Here is a 14530-nt window from a genome sequence, read left to right on the forward strand (position 1 = left end):
GTCTGGCACATGCTTTAACATGGTTAGAACTTGAGGACATCATACTAAACGAAATCAATCACAAAAAGACAAATACTGTGTGATTTTACTTACTATATCAAGAGAAGCCAAACTCATGGAGGCAGAAAGTAAGAATGGCAATTGCCAGAGGATGGAGAGAAGGAAATGGGAAGCTATGATTTACTTAGTATAGAGTTTTAGTTTTGCAAGATGAAAATGTTCTGGAGATTGGTTGTACAACAATGTAAATATATTTAACACCGCAGCTCCATAGACTTAAAACTGGTTAAGACAGTTACATGTATTTTATCACCATTAAAAATGTGAACAAAAGAAGTAGAAGAAATGACAAGAATCAGGGATAGAGAAGCACACGTAAAAGGCAGATCTTGAGAATGGAAACAAGTTCTTAATGCTGTGAAAGGGAGGAGTAGAAACAGAATGTGGTGAATGCTGGGTGACTTCTCAACACAGGGCGTCTATCTGTCATGAGGAGCAGGGTGCATTGGAAATTGGGCTGAAATATGTTCATTCAACATTAAGTGTCTTTGTCTTGTTTGACTACTTTCCACGGAAAAAAAGATATTTAAGTATAAGATATATTTTGATTAAAGATCCTGTTTGTTAATGTACACCTTCACAGTGCTGATGGACTGGCCAAGGCGTGCAGCACATTTCAGATGCTTTTATAGAAAAGCTAAGACTTATTTTTCTAATAACTCTTTCATCTGTAGCATCTAGTTTTTCCATTAGGAAAACAAAAATAGCTCGTGGAATTGCTTTTTGCCTTTCTACGATAACAGACACTACAGTGAGCTAGTCACTTTGGGTTATATGTAGAATAAGATATGGATACAATGAGAAAATCTCTCTTCACACACCACACCCTTTTGGCAAAAGGACATTGTTTGACATCTCCTTCATGTTTCCAGGCCAGAGAACATCTTCCCTTGTGTGAATGGAAAAGAGATAATTTATAACAACATATGCTGAATAATGGCCTGAGATCTCTTTGAGGACAAATGTATCTATAAATAATTTTACTAACTCACAGGGAACTTTATCCTTACGTAGGTTCTAGGTAAGCATGGCTTGTTTGTTTGTTTTACATTTTCCCTCATCTGAACATACGAGATACTTTTTGGGGGGGTGGGGTGGGGTTAATAGTCAAGGTAGGCTGTGATAATAAATTAAACTTGTGATAATAAATGTACCTCACCCCAAGTGACTCAAAAAATGGATGTTCATTGCTCTCTCATATAGTTTATCTCATATTGCATGTTGATTGAAGGTCAGGTATACCTCTGTCCTTTGTCCTCATTACTCTGAGACCTATGCTAATGGAGGAGTCTTCTTTTGGTTGTCATGGCCTGGAGTACAAGGTTTGATGGACCAAGCTGCTTTTGTGACACATCACTTTGTCCACATTTCATTAACAAAAAGCAATTCACGTGGCTTCTCAGGTTTAACAGTGGAGGTTTGTATAGTCTTCTTTTAGAGAGGGCCCCCGAAATGACAACAAGGAGCTGGAGTAGTTGGCAAGCAGGAATTCTCTTCAGGTGGTTGAAGAAAGAGGAGAGCTAATATCTCTACAGTTTACCAGAAACTTTATATGCTCTTCTCATTTAATTATCATTCCATCTTGACCTCAACCTATGAGATACATAATTGTTCTTTCTCCTTTTGTTACAGGCAAAGAAGCTGAGTTCAGGTTGACTCAGTAACCTCCCTAAAGTCACAGAGTTAGTGTGTATTAGAGCTGGTATTTGCATCTGTGCCAAACTAATTCGAAGTCTGCTCTCCCAAGATAGCATAGTGACCCCCACACTCACATGTGGACAGAGTGAGGCCCAAAACCCTATTGTGCAGGCCACTTTTTCAAATAACACAACCTGCTATGAACATTCATATTAACTGACTTGGGAGAGAGAAAAGCAGGGCTTGTAAAGACTCCTATAAATGGTTAAATTCTTTCAGAAGCAGAATGGTATGAAAGATAGCAAAGCTACTCCACATTATGCCTTTTCCATAGGAAAAAGTGTGTGAGGCTCACTGACCATCAAAGTATGGGTGATCTAACTCCTTTAAGAACTATATATATAATATATATATTTTTTTTTAAGTCACTATTTCTAGAGCATCAGAAATAAGACTAAAGTGTATTTCTAGAAATGACTAGGAATGAAGAAATCAATAAGTTCACTAATAATATAAGAGAAGAGTTTTCCAAGTCTATATATTCACATAGCATCAAGTTAAAGTCTGACCAAGGAAACCCAAGGTTGGAGTACCAACAAGTGTAACCCTTCTGGGAGGCTGTATAACCAATCTTTTAAGTCTCACTCAGAGAACTCACCAACCCCTTTTCTGTTTTTACCCGATCCTAAGGACATTATTTGAAATAGTAAAAACTACTCAGTACAAATGCTTTTCATCTTACTAATCTGAAACATGAAGAAAACATGGAAAGAACCTGAATGTCCAGTAATGGGCAGATGAATTAGTAAAATCTGACTCATCTGTTTGAAGAAAGGTTACACTACTGTTAAAAGATTCATTTACAGGGGCGCCTGGGTGGCTTAGTCAGTTAAGCGTCCGACTTTCGCTTAGGTCATGATCTCGCGGTTCGTGGGTTCGAGCCCCGCGTCGGGCTCTGTGCTGACGGCCAGCTCAGAGCCTGGAGCCTGTTTCAGTCTGTGACTCCCTCTCTCTCTGACCCTCCCCTACTCATACTGTCTCTCTCTCTCTCTCCTAGAAATAAATAAAACATTAAAAAAAATTTTTAAAAATTAAAAAAAAAAAGATTCATTTACAAAACGTTCAAAATAATGTGTAAAGATGATTTGGCTTTAATGTTAAGTGAAACAATTAGAATATAAAGTGGAATATATTATAAGATCTTCACTCTGTAAGACAAATGAGTAGAAAAACAAACAAAGGTTCATGCATACATAAGGAAATGTAAGATGAGAATGCCTACAATTCTAAATCTGCTCATATATGATGTCGGTATTTGTGTATGTAATCTGTATGACCACAGATAATTAGTGCCTTCATTCATTAATTCTTCTTGTAGACATCTGTTAGAGAGACAACAACATTGTAGGTATGATTCTAGGCACAGCAGTGAACAAAATCAACCAAACTGCTACCTTATGCTCCTTACATTATAATGAAGAAGAGGGCATATGAGAAGTAAATAAACATATCATATGGAAGTTGATGAAACTCCTTTGAGGAAAACTACATAGGATAAGGGAATATGGTGCCATTGAAGAGGGATTATTTCACATATGTTGTTCATAGGAGGTCTCTTGGAAAAGATGATATTTGTGTAGAGACTTGAGCAGAGTGGGGAAGCCATCCAGATGGATAAGTGGGGTACAAGTGTTTGGGCAGAAAGAACACTGGGTGTGAAGACCCGAGGAGTACTTGGATCCTTCCAGGAAAAAAAGGAAGCAAATGTGACCTGAATGAAGTGAGGAAGAAGAAAATGGTTGATGGCAGGGAGATTCATGTGAGCCATGTGGACAATTGTCAGGACTATGGCTCTTCTGTTGAAAGACATAAAAAGTGATTAGAAGATTCTGAGCTAAGGTGTGGGATGATCTATCTTTATTTTTTTTTTAATATTTTTATTTATTTCTAGGAGAGAGAGAGTGAGAGAGACAGCGTGAGCAGGGGAGGGTCAGAGAGAGAGGGAGATACAGACTCTGAAATAGGCTCCAGGCTCCGAGCTGGCAGTCAGCACAGAGCCCGACGCGGGGCTCGAACCCACGAACCGCGAGATCATGACCTAAGCGAAAGTCGGACGCTTAACCGACTAAGCCACCCAGGCGCCCCGATCTATCTTTAAAAGGTCGTGCTGGATGAGTGAGGAGAGTAGTTTGAGAGCAGGGTAGCCTAAACAAGATGAAATAAAAAATCAGTAACTTGAACTTGGAGATAGTAGTGGGTAAAAAGAGGAATGATGGGATTTAAAATAACCCAGAGAAGAATTGGACAGGGTTTGCTTCTGAAATGGAAATAGGATGTGAGGGTAGAATAAGACTCAGTCATGACACTTGAGTTTGTGCACTGAGAAACTGGTAAGAGAATTACTGTTTAGTGAGGGACGGTTGTAGAAGGAGCCTATATAGGTTTGAGGTTGGGAAGAAATCAGGAGTTTGGTTGGGGATGGATTAATTTTGAAATGTTTAGTCAAATAGGCAGATAAACATAAAGTCAGGATTGGCTGAATGTGATAACCTAAGGATTGATTATAATTAGCTAAGTAAAGGGTTCCAGGATTCAATCTTGAGGCACTTCAGTACTACTTAGAGCTGGAGAGGATGAGGGAAAGAGTAAAGGAAACTGACAGGTGGTGGGTGACCAGTGAGGCAGAAAGATAACTGAGTGGCTGTTGTCCTAGAAGCCAAGTTAAGTATTTAAAGATCAAGGGAATTTAGGTCAATGGCTGTTTATGTGACATGTGTAATGAGAACTAATAAATGATCCTTGTATTTAGGCACAGAAATAATCGACAGTGGTTCTAGTGAAAAGGTCAGATTAGAAACCTACTTGGAATTGGTATGGGGTAAACGGAAAGGGGAGAAGTCAATGCAGTGAATGACCATCTTGTTCTAGGAGCTCTTCTGTAAAGGGAAACCAAGGTATTAGACAACAGTGTAAGGAGGCTTTGGGATAAAGGGAGAGCTTTTGGTGAAATAGGAAATACTGCAGTGTTTTTATAGGATGATGAGAATGATAGAGTGAATTTCAATTTCTTGAAAATCCAAGAAAGGAAGAAGATAACAGCAGAAGAGCTGTCCTTGGCTAGAGGAGAGAGGGCCCAGGGCACAGTGGAGAAGTTGGTGTATGAAGCAAGGTGAGGTCACTCATCATAACAAGAGCAAACACACATCCTTATGGATTTAGATGCAGGGACTTTGGTGTATTTGGTGATGGATGCAGGTATAACTTACTCTTCTGATGTGGCTTATTTTTTCTCAGTGAATCAAGAGAAATTACATTCTTTTCCTAGTCATGTAGCAATAAATCATAGGTCCTCTGGATTTCAGATTCCAAACTAGATTCTTCTCATAACATTTCAATGGTGTTGCCTAATCTTCTTCAGATAAAAAAAAAAAGTAACTAACACAAATTAAAACTCATCTACATTGTAGACATCCTCATTGAGTGTTAATATTCTGAAGAGAGGTTATCATTCAATTACTGAAGTTCATATCGGAACTATAGAGGCATCCACTGAACCTTTCCACTTAATATAGCTGATTTTCCTGAAGTTTCCAAAGCTCAAGATTAAAAGTAATAACCTAATGTGCATAGGAAAATTATGAGATCAGTACTGGTAATACCACTTTCAAAATTGGTTAATTAAGGTTCAACTGGACTAAGACAGCTGTTGTATCCTCACTCCTAGCATGGCTAATCGGGCTAAGTATTTGATGGATGAGATTATTTTTTAGTCACCTTCCAGTTGCAACAAACAAACAAAAAAAAAAACGCATCGGAAAGTAGCTTAATGATACTACTACTGCTTCAAGTGCAAGACTATTTAATTCAATGACTCAGCATCACCCAGTACGCTGGGTTTCCACCAGCTTCACATTTTGCCAACCTTAACTTGTAGCTCGTCCAAATTAAGGCAGCTTGGCACATGAAGCTGGCACTCTCTGGAGGCCAAACTGAGAGAGCATACCTGTCTTAAGTCTCTTTAAGATCAAGGAAAACTTTTCTAGAAACTCTCCCAGATCTTGACTGTAGATTCATCTAGATTTTATACCTACACACACCTAAACATTTAAATTGGCAAGATAAATGAGACCATCATGATATGACCTTACACCAAGAAAGATTCTGATCATGAAGCTGAGGTGGGCTCATTCTCCCTGGGGACATGGCCATTTAGAGGGTAATTAAGATAAGATCAGCGTGAACAAGGAAGAAGGGGGATGGAATATATGAAGTAGGCAGCCAATCACCTTATGTCCAAATGGGGAGACTGGGATTTAAACCAAGATTTGACTGATTCCAAAGTCCAATTTATGTCCTTGAGAAAATAATTTCTTAACATTTTTCTTCTTCTCCTCCTTACCTTTTATTTCTCTCTCTCCCTCACATATACTGTTGCTGTGAATGTTCTAATAGTCTATGCCAATTAGCTCAGCTTAATTATTCACATAATACTTTAAATTATCCCATAAATAGGCAGATTCTTAAAAGCCATAGTCCTGAGCAAAGTGTAGTTCATCTAGGATTGGTCTAGAGTCATCTCTCTCACAGAACTTTACTGATCTTGGTTAAAAAATAATTATTTTATTAAGTCACTAAAGAATAGATTTTTATACTAATGTGAATTTACTTATGATCAGATTTACTTAAAATCAGATTTGTAGATGTCAATTAATCTATTACCAGACCTATCATTTATCTGACGATGATTCTACATTAATGAGACAAGGAGTGACCTGTTCAAGGTCTTTAAAAAAAGAAAGAAAAGAAAAGAGAGTAAAGCCTATTAAATGGGAACTATACCAGGTACTGTATACATAAACCAGAGATTTTAAAATGTCCTTCAGGTTCTCTCTGATGGGCATACCCCTCATTTTGAAATTCTGGCTTCACTTGCTACCACCTGCTCTTATTGGGTTCCTTTTACATAGTTCATATTTATAGTTCATATTGCTTTATGGCTTTGCAATAACTGATGTTTTGTCCATAGTTAGTACCACCTTATTATTATGACATCTTCCTTAGCAACCATTCATAAAATAAGTCCCTGCCTTCTAATTATTAGCACTCTCTATTCCACTTCATGGTTTTGTGTTTGTTTGTTTGTTTGTTTCCTCCATAGCATTTAACAATACCAAGCACACTATCTATTTTTAAAGTTGGAGTGGTCTTTCTTCATCCACAGAAAGTATGATCCAATAGGCTGTGATATTTTTTTCTATTTTATTACTTCTTATACCTTGATTATGTAAAAGTGTCTAGTATGTAGTAGATAATCAATATTTCCAGAATAAATCAGTAAATTATAATATGTGCTTTTCAAAAGCTCCCAATCTATTGGGAAAAGCATATAAACCAGTGGACCAACCTACCAAACAACCAACACAGCAACCATCCAGCCATTAACGAAATGAGTCCCACTGCACTAACAACCTGAGACTGAAGAATACCATACAGAATTAGCCTGACTGAAATCCATTTCCAGCTCTACCAATTCAACGTGATGAGTTTAGGAAGGCTTCTTAAAGTCTCTAATCTTTAGTTCCTCCATTAGTGAATAGGTTTTGTTTCTGTTTTTGGGAAGTTAGACTATCTCTATAAACCATTTACACAGTGCCTGACATAGAATAAGTTCTCAACATACACATGTACAGTTTTATTATGTGTAAAAAAAAGAAAAAAATGCTAAGTTCAATATGGTCACAGATTAGCTCTGCCTGGGGATTTCAGAAAAAAAGAAAAAGAAAAAAGAAAAGAAAAGAGGAAATGAGCCTTAAACTAAAGAAGTACATTTTGGTTTATTTTCTACTATAATTTTTCTCGTATTTCACATGCTTGTGGGCAAAAATGGGAAATTCAGAGTTATAATGCAACTTAAATATGATTTTATGCAACCAAAGGTAACTAAGTTATCATCACATATTATGTAAGTGATTTCTATAATATCAAATTTTCTTTATTATCTTGATGTTCTTTTTGTTTCTAAAGTTGAGGATATGATGCTTTCTTCTGCTTAATTTTACATTACAACTTATAAACTGTTAGACCATGGTTTGCACAGAGTAGGTACATAAAGAACATTAGAATTCAAAACTATAAACTGCCATGGTAATATAGGGCAAGTAATATGTAACTTGTGTCAAAGGAAGAAAAAAACACATTATTACACTTAATAACAATTATCTAGGAAATGTTGAGTCATTATTATTCTTTATTAGTTCTAGTTGTGTTCATGTTAAATGGATGAAAGCTGAGTTAAAAGGTGACATTTGGGCTATTTCCTTTAAAAATGTGATTTCTCAGTCTTTAAATACATTTCCTTGGTTTGTGTTTTCATCTAGGCAACTTTGCTTCTTTAATGTTATTTAAAATTAAATTTGTTCTTTGGTTCGTTACAATGCTTAGCAAGTTAATAAGTTTATAAATCATAATTAACTACTACTTTCTATTCTATCGCCCTTTGAATTGCTTTCTTTTTTACTTTTCTGTGTTTTTTTTCTTTTCCAATGTAATTTACCACATACATGCTTTATTTTAAAGATGGGTAGACTTTATTTTCAAGGTGTGGTATGTTGGCTTCACTGGAAATGTGTAACCTTGTCATGAGTGAAACACATGAGTGTGTGGGTGCATATGCTTGCTCATGTGTGTGAACATACATGTGTATATAAAAGCTTAACTTTTTAAGCTTAACAGTATTATTTTTTATAAGATTATTCTCTCCTTTGCTGTGTGCAACTCCTGAAACATGTTGATTCCAGAATGCCATCAGGGACTCCTTATTTCTGTACAATAAAAGGAAGTCAAATAAAGTATAATGAATTTTCAGACAGTTCAGCAAAGCTTTAAAGGTTCAAAGGGAAAGTCAAAAGGCTTCAGTCATTAGGATTTTACTTAGGGAATGTGGATGAGCTTCATTAGAATGTGGAACCACAGGAGGCAGAAACGAATCCGGCAAATGCTTCTTTTTTCATTGTACCAGATCACACAGGAACTCCCGAGTGGTGGATCAAGAAAGAACTGTGAGTTTAGCAAGAAGGGGGTGCAGAAGCAAGTGGCGATAATCACTGGGCCATAGGCGTAGCTGTACTTAAATATTTGCACATCCTTCCTCGTCGTCTGGCACACCCTGCCCTCACACGCATTGTTGTGCACCTGTACGCCAGCACACACACCTGCTCATCCATGCTGTTCTTCAGCCTAAGGCATTCGTATCACCTTCCTGAATTTCTGCTTTTTCCTCGCCTGGTCCTTACAGGTTTTCCCTGTTGTTTGCTTTCCACTCGTGTTGAAATAGTTAAAGTTTACACTGATCTCCCCATCAAAATATTAACAGTGATTTATGTTGTACCATTGATGCAGTCACACACACACACACACACACCCCACCCAGGAACTTTTCACAGTTCTCTCTCTCTTGTGTTTTTGCAAGTACTGCGTTTCCCTTTGAGATGTGAGGACAGGTGCTCCTTAGAGTCTCCACTCTGAAATCTGTGGTGCTGAAAGTCTACATCTTCCACTCACTTCTTGGGTTATTTTGCAGTTTTCCATGAGGCATGTCATAAAAGACCATCTTCTGTGGTGACCTTTTAATTGATGCCACTATAAAGCCACAGCCCCCTACACTTCCCTTACCCCTCAGTTGCTGACATCACATCTCCCACATCTGGCTGGCCACGCCAGGTGAGAACCTGTGTCCACATCTGCAGATAAGGATCTTTTGAAAAAAAAAATCTATGTGATGATCCTCTGGACCCTCGGGAAACTCCACCAGACTTTACTTTCCACCGTTGTCTCTGGTCTAGTATGCTTGGTTTTTGACTGACAAGTCCCATGTGCATATACTTATCTTCAAAGAGAATTTACAACTGAGAATTCACTGAGATGCTGTCCCAAACTTTTCTTCTCCACCTTTGACTAAAGATTCTGGGCTCCTTCTTGTCTGCATATCATAAAATGGGTCTGTAAAGTAGGCCCTGTTAATACCTATCCTGGAAGTGGTTCAAAAGTAGATTTTTGTTCAAAATGGGAGAAATGCAGCATTCTAGACCCAGAGAAACTTTAGTAAATGATGTTACAAATGAGAGGGAATTAACAAAAATCCAACATTTTCTGGTAAATTCTTTCTGCTGAGGTAGTAGTAGATCAGGCTAGCACTGAGATCGAGAATACTGAGATCTAGTGTCCCTTCTCTCTCATGCCTTCAGTAAGGACTATTAGAGAAGTATCTTCCTTTCTTTTAGATTTAATTTTCACATTTTCGAAAGAAGGAAATGTGATTCAAAAAAAAAAAAATTCCTATCTCTTCCATCATATGGTAGACCTGCTGTGTTACATTGCAAAGGCATGGTGTAGGGAGGGGAAGGATTTATAAACCTTTCTGTTATTGGCCACACCACATCTCAAGGTTGAAGTGAGAGCATTAGAGAAAATGAGACATAAATGCTTAAAAACATAGAAGATATTCAATAGGTTTTAGGTCTTATCACACACAGGGATTTAACCTGTCTGTATTAATATATCAGAGCACATCATAAATTAAAAGCCTGCATAATACATTTGATATCTATTTTTACTATATTGATTTTTGAATAACAGTAAAACCTCTTCTTTTCTCCAGAGGCTGGATAGAGAAGACAACTTCTTTGAAGTCAATATTAGTCAGGTAGCTCACATTATGTTATGCTAAGGAAGTGCCCTAGAAATGTCAGTAGTTCACAAACAAGGATTATTCTCGTTCATTCTACATGTCCATCAAGTGTTGGCTGTGGCCTGCACTATGCTACTTTTATGCCAGAACTCAAGCTGAGAGAGACTTTTGTTGGGAATATTGTCATTCCTGTGCCAGGGGGACCTTACATGTTGTGACCACACGGTGACCTAAAAGTTTCTGCTTGTGTGTTCACATGTTATTTCCACTCATATTCCATTCACCATGTGAGTCACATGGCCAGACCAGAAGGCAATGAGGCCAAAATATTAAACCCTCTCCAAGGTAGACACAATAGATATTTGAGAGTCCCTTATCAAGGGAGGCAAACATGAAATATTAGAGGAGAAGATGTCTACTGTCTGAAAATCTTTCGGCCCAAAGTGCTCTCGTCCCTACTCTGTCATTAGTTTTCTATGTGATCATAATTAGTTCATGTAATATTTCTATGAATAAGGCCATTTTTTATATAAAATAGAACTACCAGCCACCTTGCCCACTTTCTGGAATTGATAATAGGAAGGGATTAAGTCATGGAAGTGTCAAAGTGTTTTGCAAATCAGTCAAAACATAAATAAAAGTCCAGAGGGATCCAGTTATCAGATGCCACCATTGTTTATTGACCGCACAGATCAGGGATTGTTCAAAACAGGGAGAGACTCCCTTCCATAACCCTGCGGTATCTGCAACATACAGCAAAAAAATAAGTAAAGATTTACTTCATCCTTTGTATCTTGGAAGAGTACTAGTACTAATGGTACTGTTTTCAAAGAAATGTCCAAATATTTTAAATGGGTATGATTTTAGGTAAAAAGAAAATCTGTTCTTGATGGGCCTTGATGTGTCCAAATATTAAAAATGGACAGGGTTTTAAGTGAAAACAAAGTCTGTTCTTGACATGTCTACAGATTTGAGTAGAAACATTCTAAAGGAAAGATCTAACCATTAGATCTTAATTAAGGTGCCTTCAAGGCCATGCTCCATCTGGAGGTCTAGGAAAAGATCTGGTCCAGGCCTTTATCCTGATTTCTGGTACTTCCCCTGCTTGAGACAACGTGCCTCTGATCTTCCCATGACATTATCCTTGTGTTCACTTCAATCTCTGTGTCTAACATTTCCTTATTTTAAATAAGGACATCAGTCAATTGGATTGGGGCCCATCCTAATGACTTCATCTTTATTAATTATAACTACAGTGGCACCGTTCCCATTTATTCATTTATTTGTTTGTTTGTTTATATTTTGAAATTTACATCCTAGTTAATTAGCATATAGTGCAACAATGATTTCAGAAGCAGATTCCTTAATGCCCCTTACCCATTTAGCCCATTCCCCCTCCCATATCAACCCTCTGTTTCTTGTCTATATTTAAGAGTATCTTATGTTTTGTCCACCTCCCTGTTTTTTTATATTATTTTTGCTTCCCTTACCTTATGTTCATCTGTTTTGTATTTTAATTACTCATAAGAGTGAAGTCATATGATATTTGTCTTTCTCTGACTCACTAATTTTGGTTAGCATAATACCCTCTACTTTCTAGTTCCATCCACACAGTTGCAAATGGCAAGATTTCATTCTTTTTGATTACCAAGTAATACTCCATTGTATATATGGACCACATAATCTTTATCCATTCATCCATCGATGGACATTTGGGCTCTTTCCATACTTTGGCTAATGTCAATATGGCTGCTATAAACATTGGGATGCATTGCCCATTTGAAACAGCACAACCGTGTCCCTTTGATAAAAATCTACTAGTGCAATTACTGGGTTTTAGGGTAGTTCTATTTTTAATTTTTGAGGAACCTCTATTCTGTTTTCCAGAGTGGCTGCACTAGTTTGCAGTCCCACCAGCAGTGCAAAAGATATCCTTGTTCCTCACATCCTTGCCAACATCTGTTGTTGCCTGAGTTGTTAATTTTAGCTGTTATGACTGGAGTGAGGTCATATCTCATTGTGGTTTTGATTTGTATTTCCCTTATGATGAGTGCTATTGAGCATTTTTTCATGTGTCTGTTAGTCATCTGGATGTCCTCTTTGGAAAAGTGTCTATTCATGTCTTTTGCCCATTTCTTCACTGGATTATTTGTTTTTTGGGTGTTGAGTTTGATAAGTTCTTTATAGATTTTTGGATACTATCCCTTTATCTGATATCATTTGCAAATTTGGTCTCCCATTCCACTGGTTTGCGTCTTAGTTGTTCTGATTGTTTCCTTTGCTGTGCAGAAGCTTTTTATCTTGATGAGGTCCAATAGTTCATTTTTGCTTTTGTTTTCTTTGCCTCCAGAGAAGTGTTGAGTAAGAAGTTGCTGTGGCTGAGGTCAAAGAGGTTCTTGCCTGCTTTGTCCTCAAGGATTTTGATGGCTTCCTGTCTTACCTTTAGATCTTTCATCCATTTTGAGGTTTGTGTGTGTGTGTGTGTGTGTGTGTGTGTGTGTGTGTGTGTGTGTGGTGTAAGAAAGTAGTCCAGGTTCATTTTTCATTTTTCTTTATGCTGCTATCCACTTTTACAGCACCATTTGCTGAAGAGACTGTCTTTATTCCATGGGATATTCTTTTCTGCTTTGTCAAATTAATCGGCCATATGTTTGTGGATCCATTTCTGAGTCCTCTATTCTGTTCCATTGATCTGAGTGTCTATTTTTGTGCCAGTACCATACTGCCTTGATGATTACAGCTTTGTAATACATCTTGAAGTCAGGGATTATGATGCCTCTAGCTTTGGTTTTCTTTTTCAGGACTGCTTTGGCTCTTTGGGGTCTTTTCTGGTTTCATACAAACTTTAGGATTGTTTGTTCTAGCCCTGTGAAGACTGCTGGTGATATTTTGATAGTGATTGCAATGAATATGTAGATTGCTTTGGGTAACATCCACATTTTAACAATATTTGTTCTTCCAATCCAGGAGCATGGAATATTTTTTTCCAGTTTTTGTGTGTGTCTTCTTCAGTTTCTTTCATAAGCTTTCTGTAGTTTTCAGTGTATAGATTTTTCACCTCTTTGGTCAGGTTTATTCCCAGATATTTTATGGTTTTTGGTGCATTTGTAAATGGGATCTATTCCTTGATTTCTCTTTCTGTTGCTTCATTATTGGTGTACAGGAATGCAGCTGATTTCTGTGTATTGATTTTCTGTGCTGAGCCTTTGCTGAATTCATGGATCAGTTCTAGCAGTTTTTTGGTGGAATCTTTTGGGTCTTCCATGTAGAGTATTATGTCATCTGCAAAGAGTGAAAATTTGACTTCCTCCTATTTCAATGGTTTTTATTCCTTTGTGTTTTCTGATTGCTGAGGCTAAGATTTCCAATACTATGTTGAATAACCGTGGTGAGAGGACAGTGACACTGTTTCCAAACAAGGTGTTATTCTGAGGTACTGTGGGTTATAACTTCAACATATGTATTTCTGGGAGCATAATTCAACCCATAACAAGTACTACTTTAATTCACTGTGTGATTTTAATTAAGTCATTTTTACTCTTTTTCCTTCAACACCAGTTTCTTAACTTGACACCTCTGCCAGAGAGTATCTGGAAGCACTCTCTGCTTCAAGATTCTAAGACCTTGAGGTACCAGACTCCAAATGTATTTCATAGAGGTTAAAATCAATCAAGGTGACTAAAAACATATTGATCTGCTGGTTTAAGCATCCATGAGAGATACTGTTCTCCCTCAGAAGCCTTTGACCTAGGGAGAGAATCTTAAAATGACCAAATTAAAAGAAACTTTCATGGCCAACTAGAGGAAACTGCCTTCCCTGTCTACTGGTTTTCTTGCCTCTGCATCACTACTTCCAGTAGTGAGAAGCTCATCACCCCCGAAGGCTGTTTTCCTCGTGTTAGGGTACTTAGAGCTGGCCAGATATTTCTTCTCAAGTTGAGCCAGTTCCACTCACCCAGAGGTTCAAATTTAATCCTCTGTGACTAGACTGAGCTAATGTCATCTACTTAGAGCCAATGTCAGACCCCTTCCCTGCAGACGATACTTATTTTTGACACCCTCGGGATAAATATTTGAAGCTACAGCACCCAGAGAGAGAAGATGGCTTGGATGTTTCTGGTTCTTTTATTCACCAGTCTTAATTCC

The sequence above is a fragment of the Hyaena hyaena genome, unplaced genomic scaffold (assembly GCF_003009895.1).
Source record: "Hyaena hyaena isolate Hyena2069 unplaced genomic scaffold, ASM300989v1 scaffold_301, whole genome shotgun sequence".
NCBI classification, from domain to species: domain Eukaryota; kingdom Metazoa; phylum Chordata; class Mammalia; order Carnivora; family Hyaenidae; genus Hyaena; species Hyaena hyaena.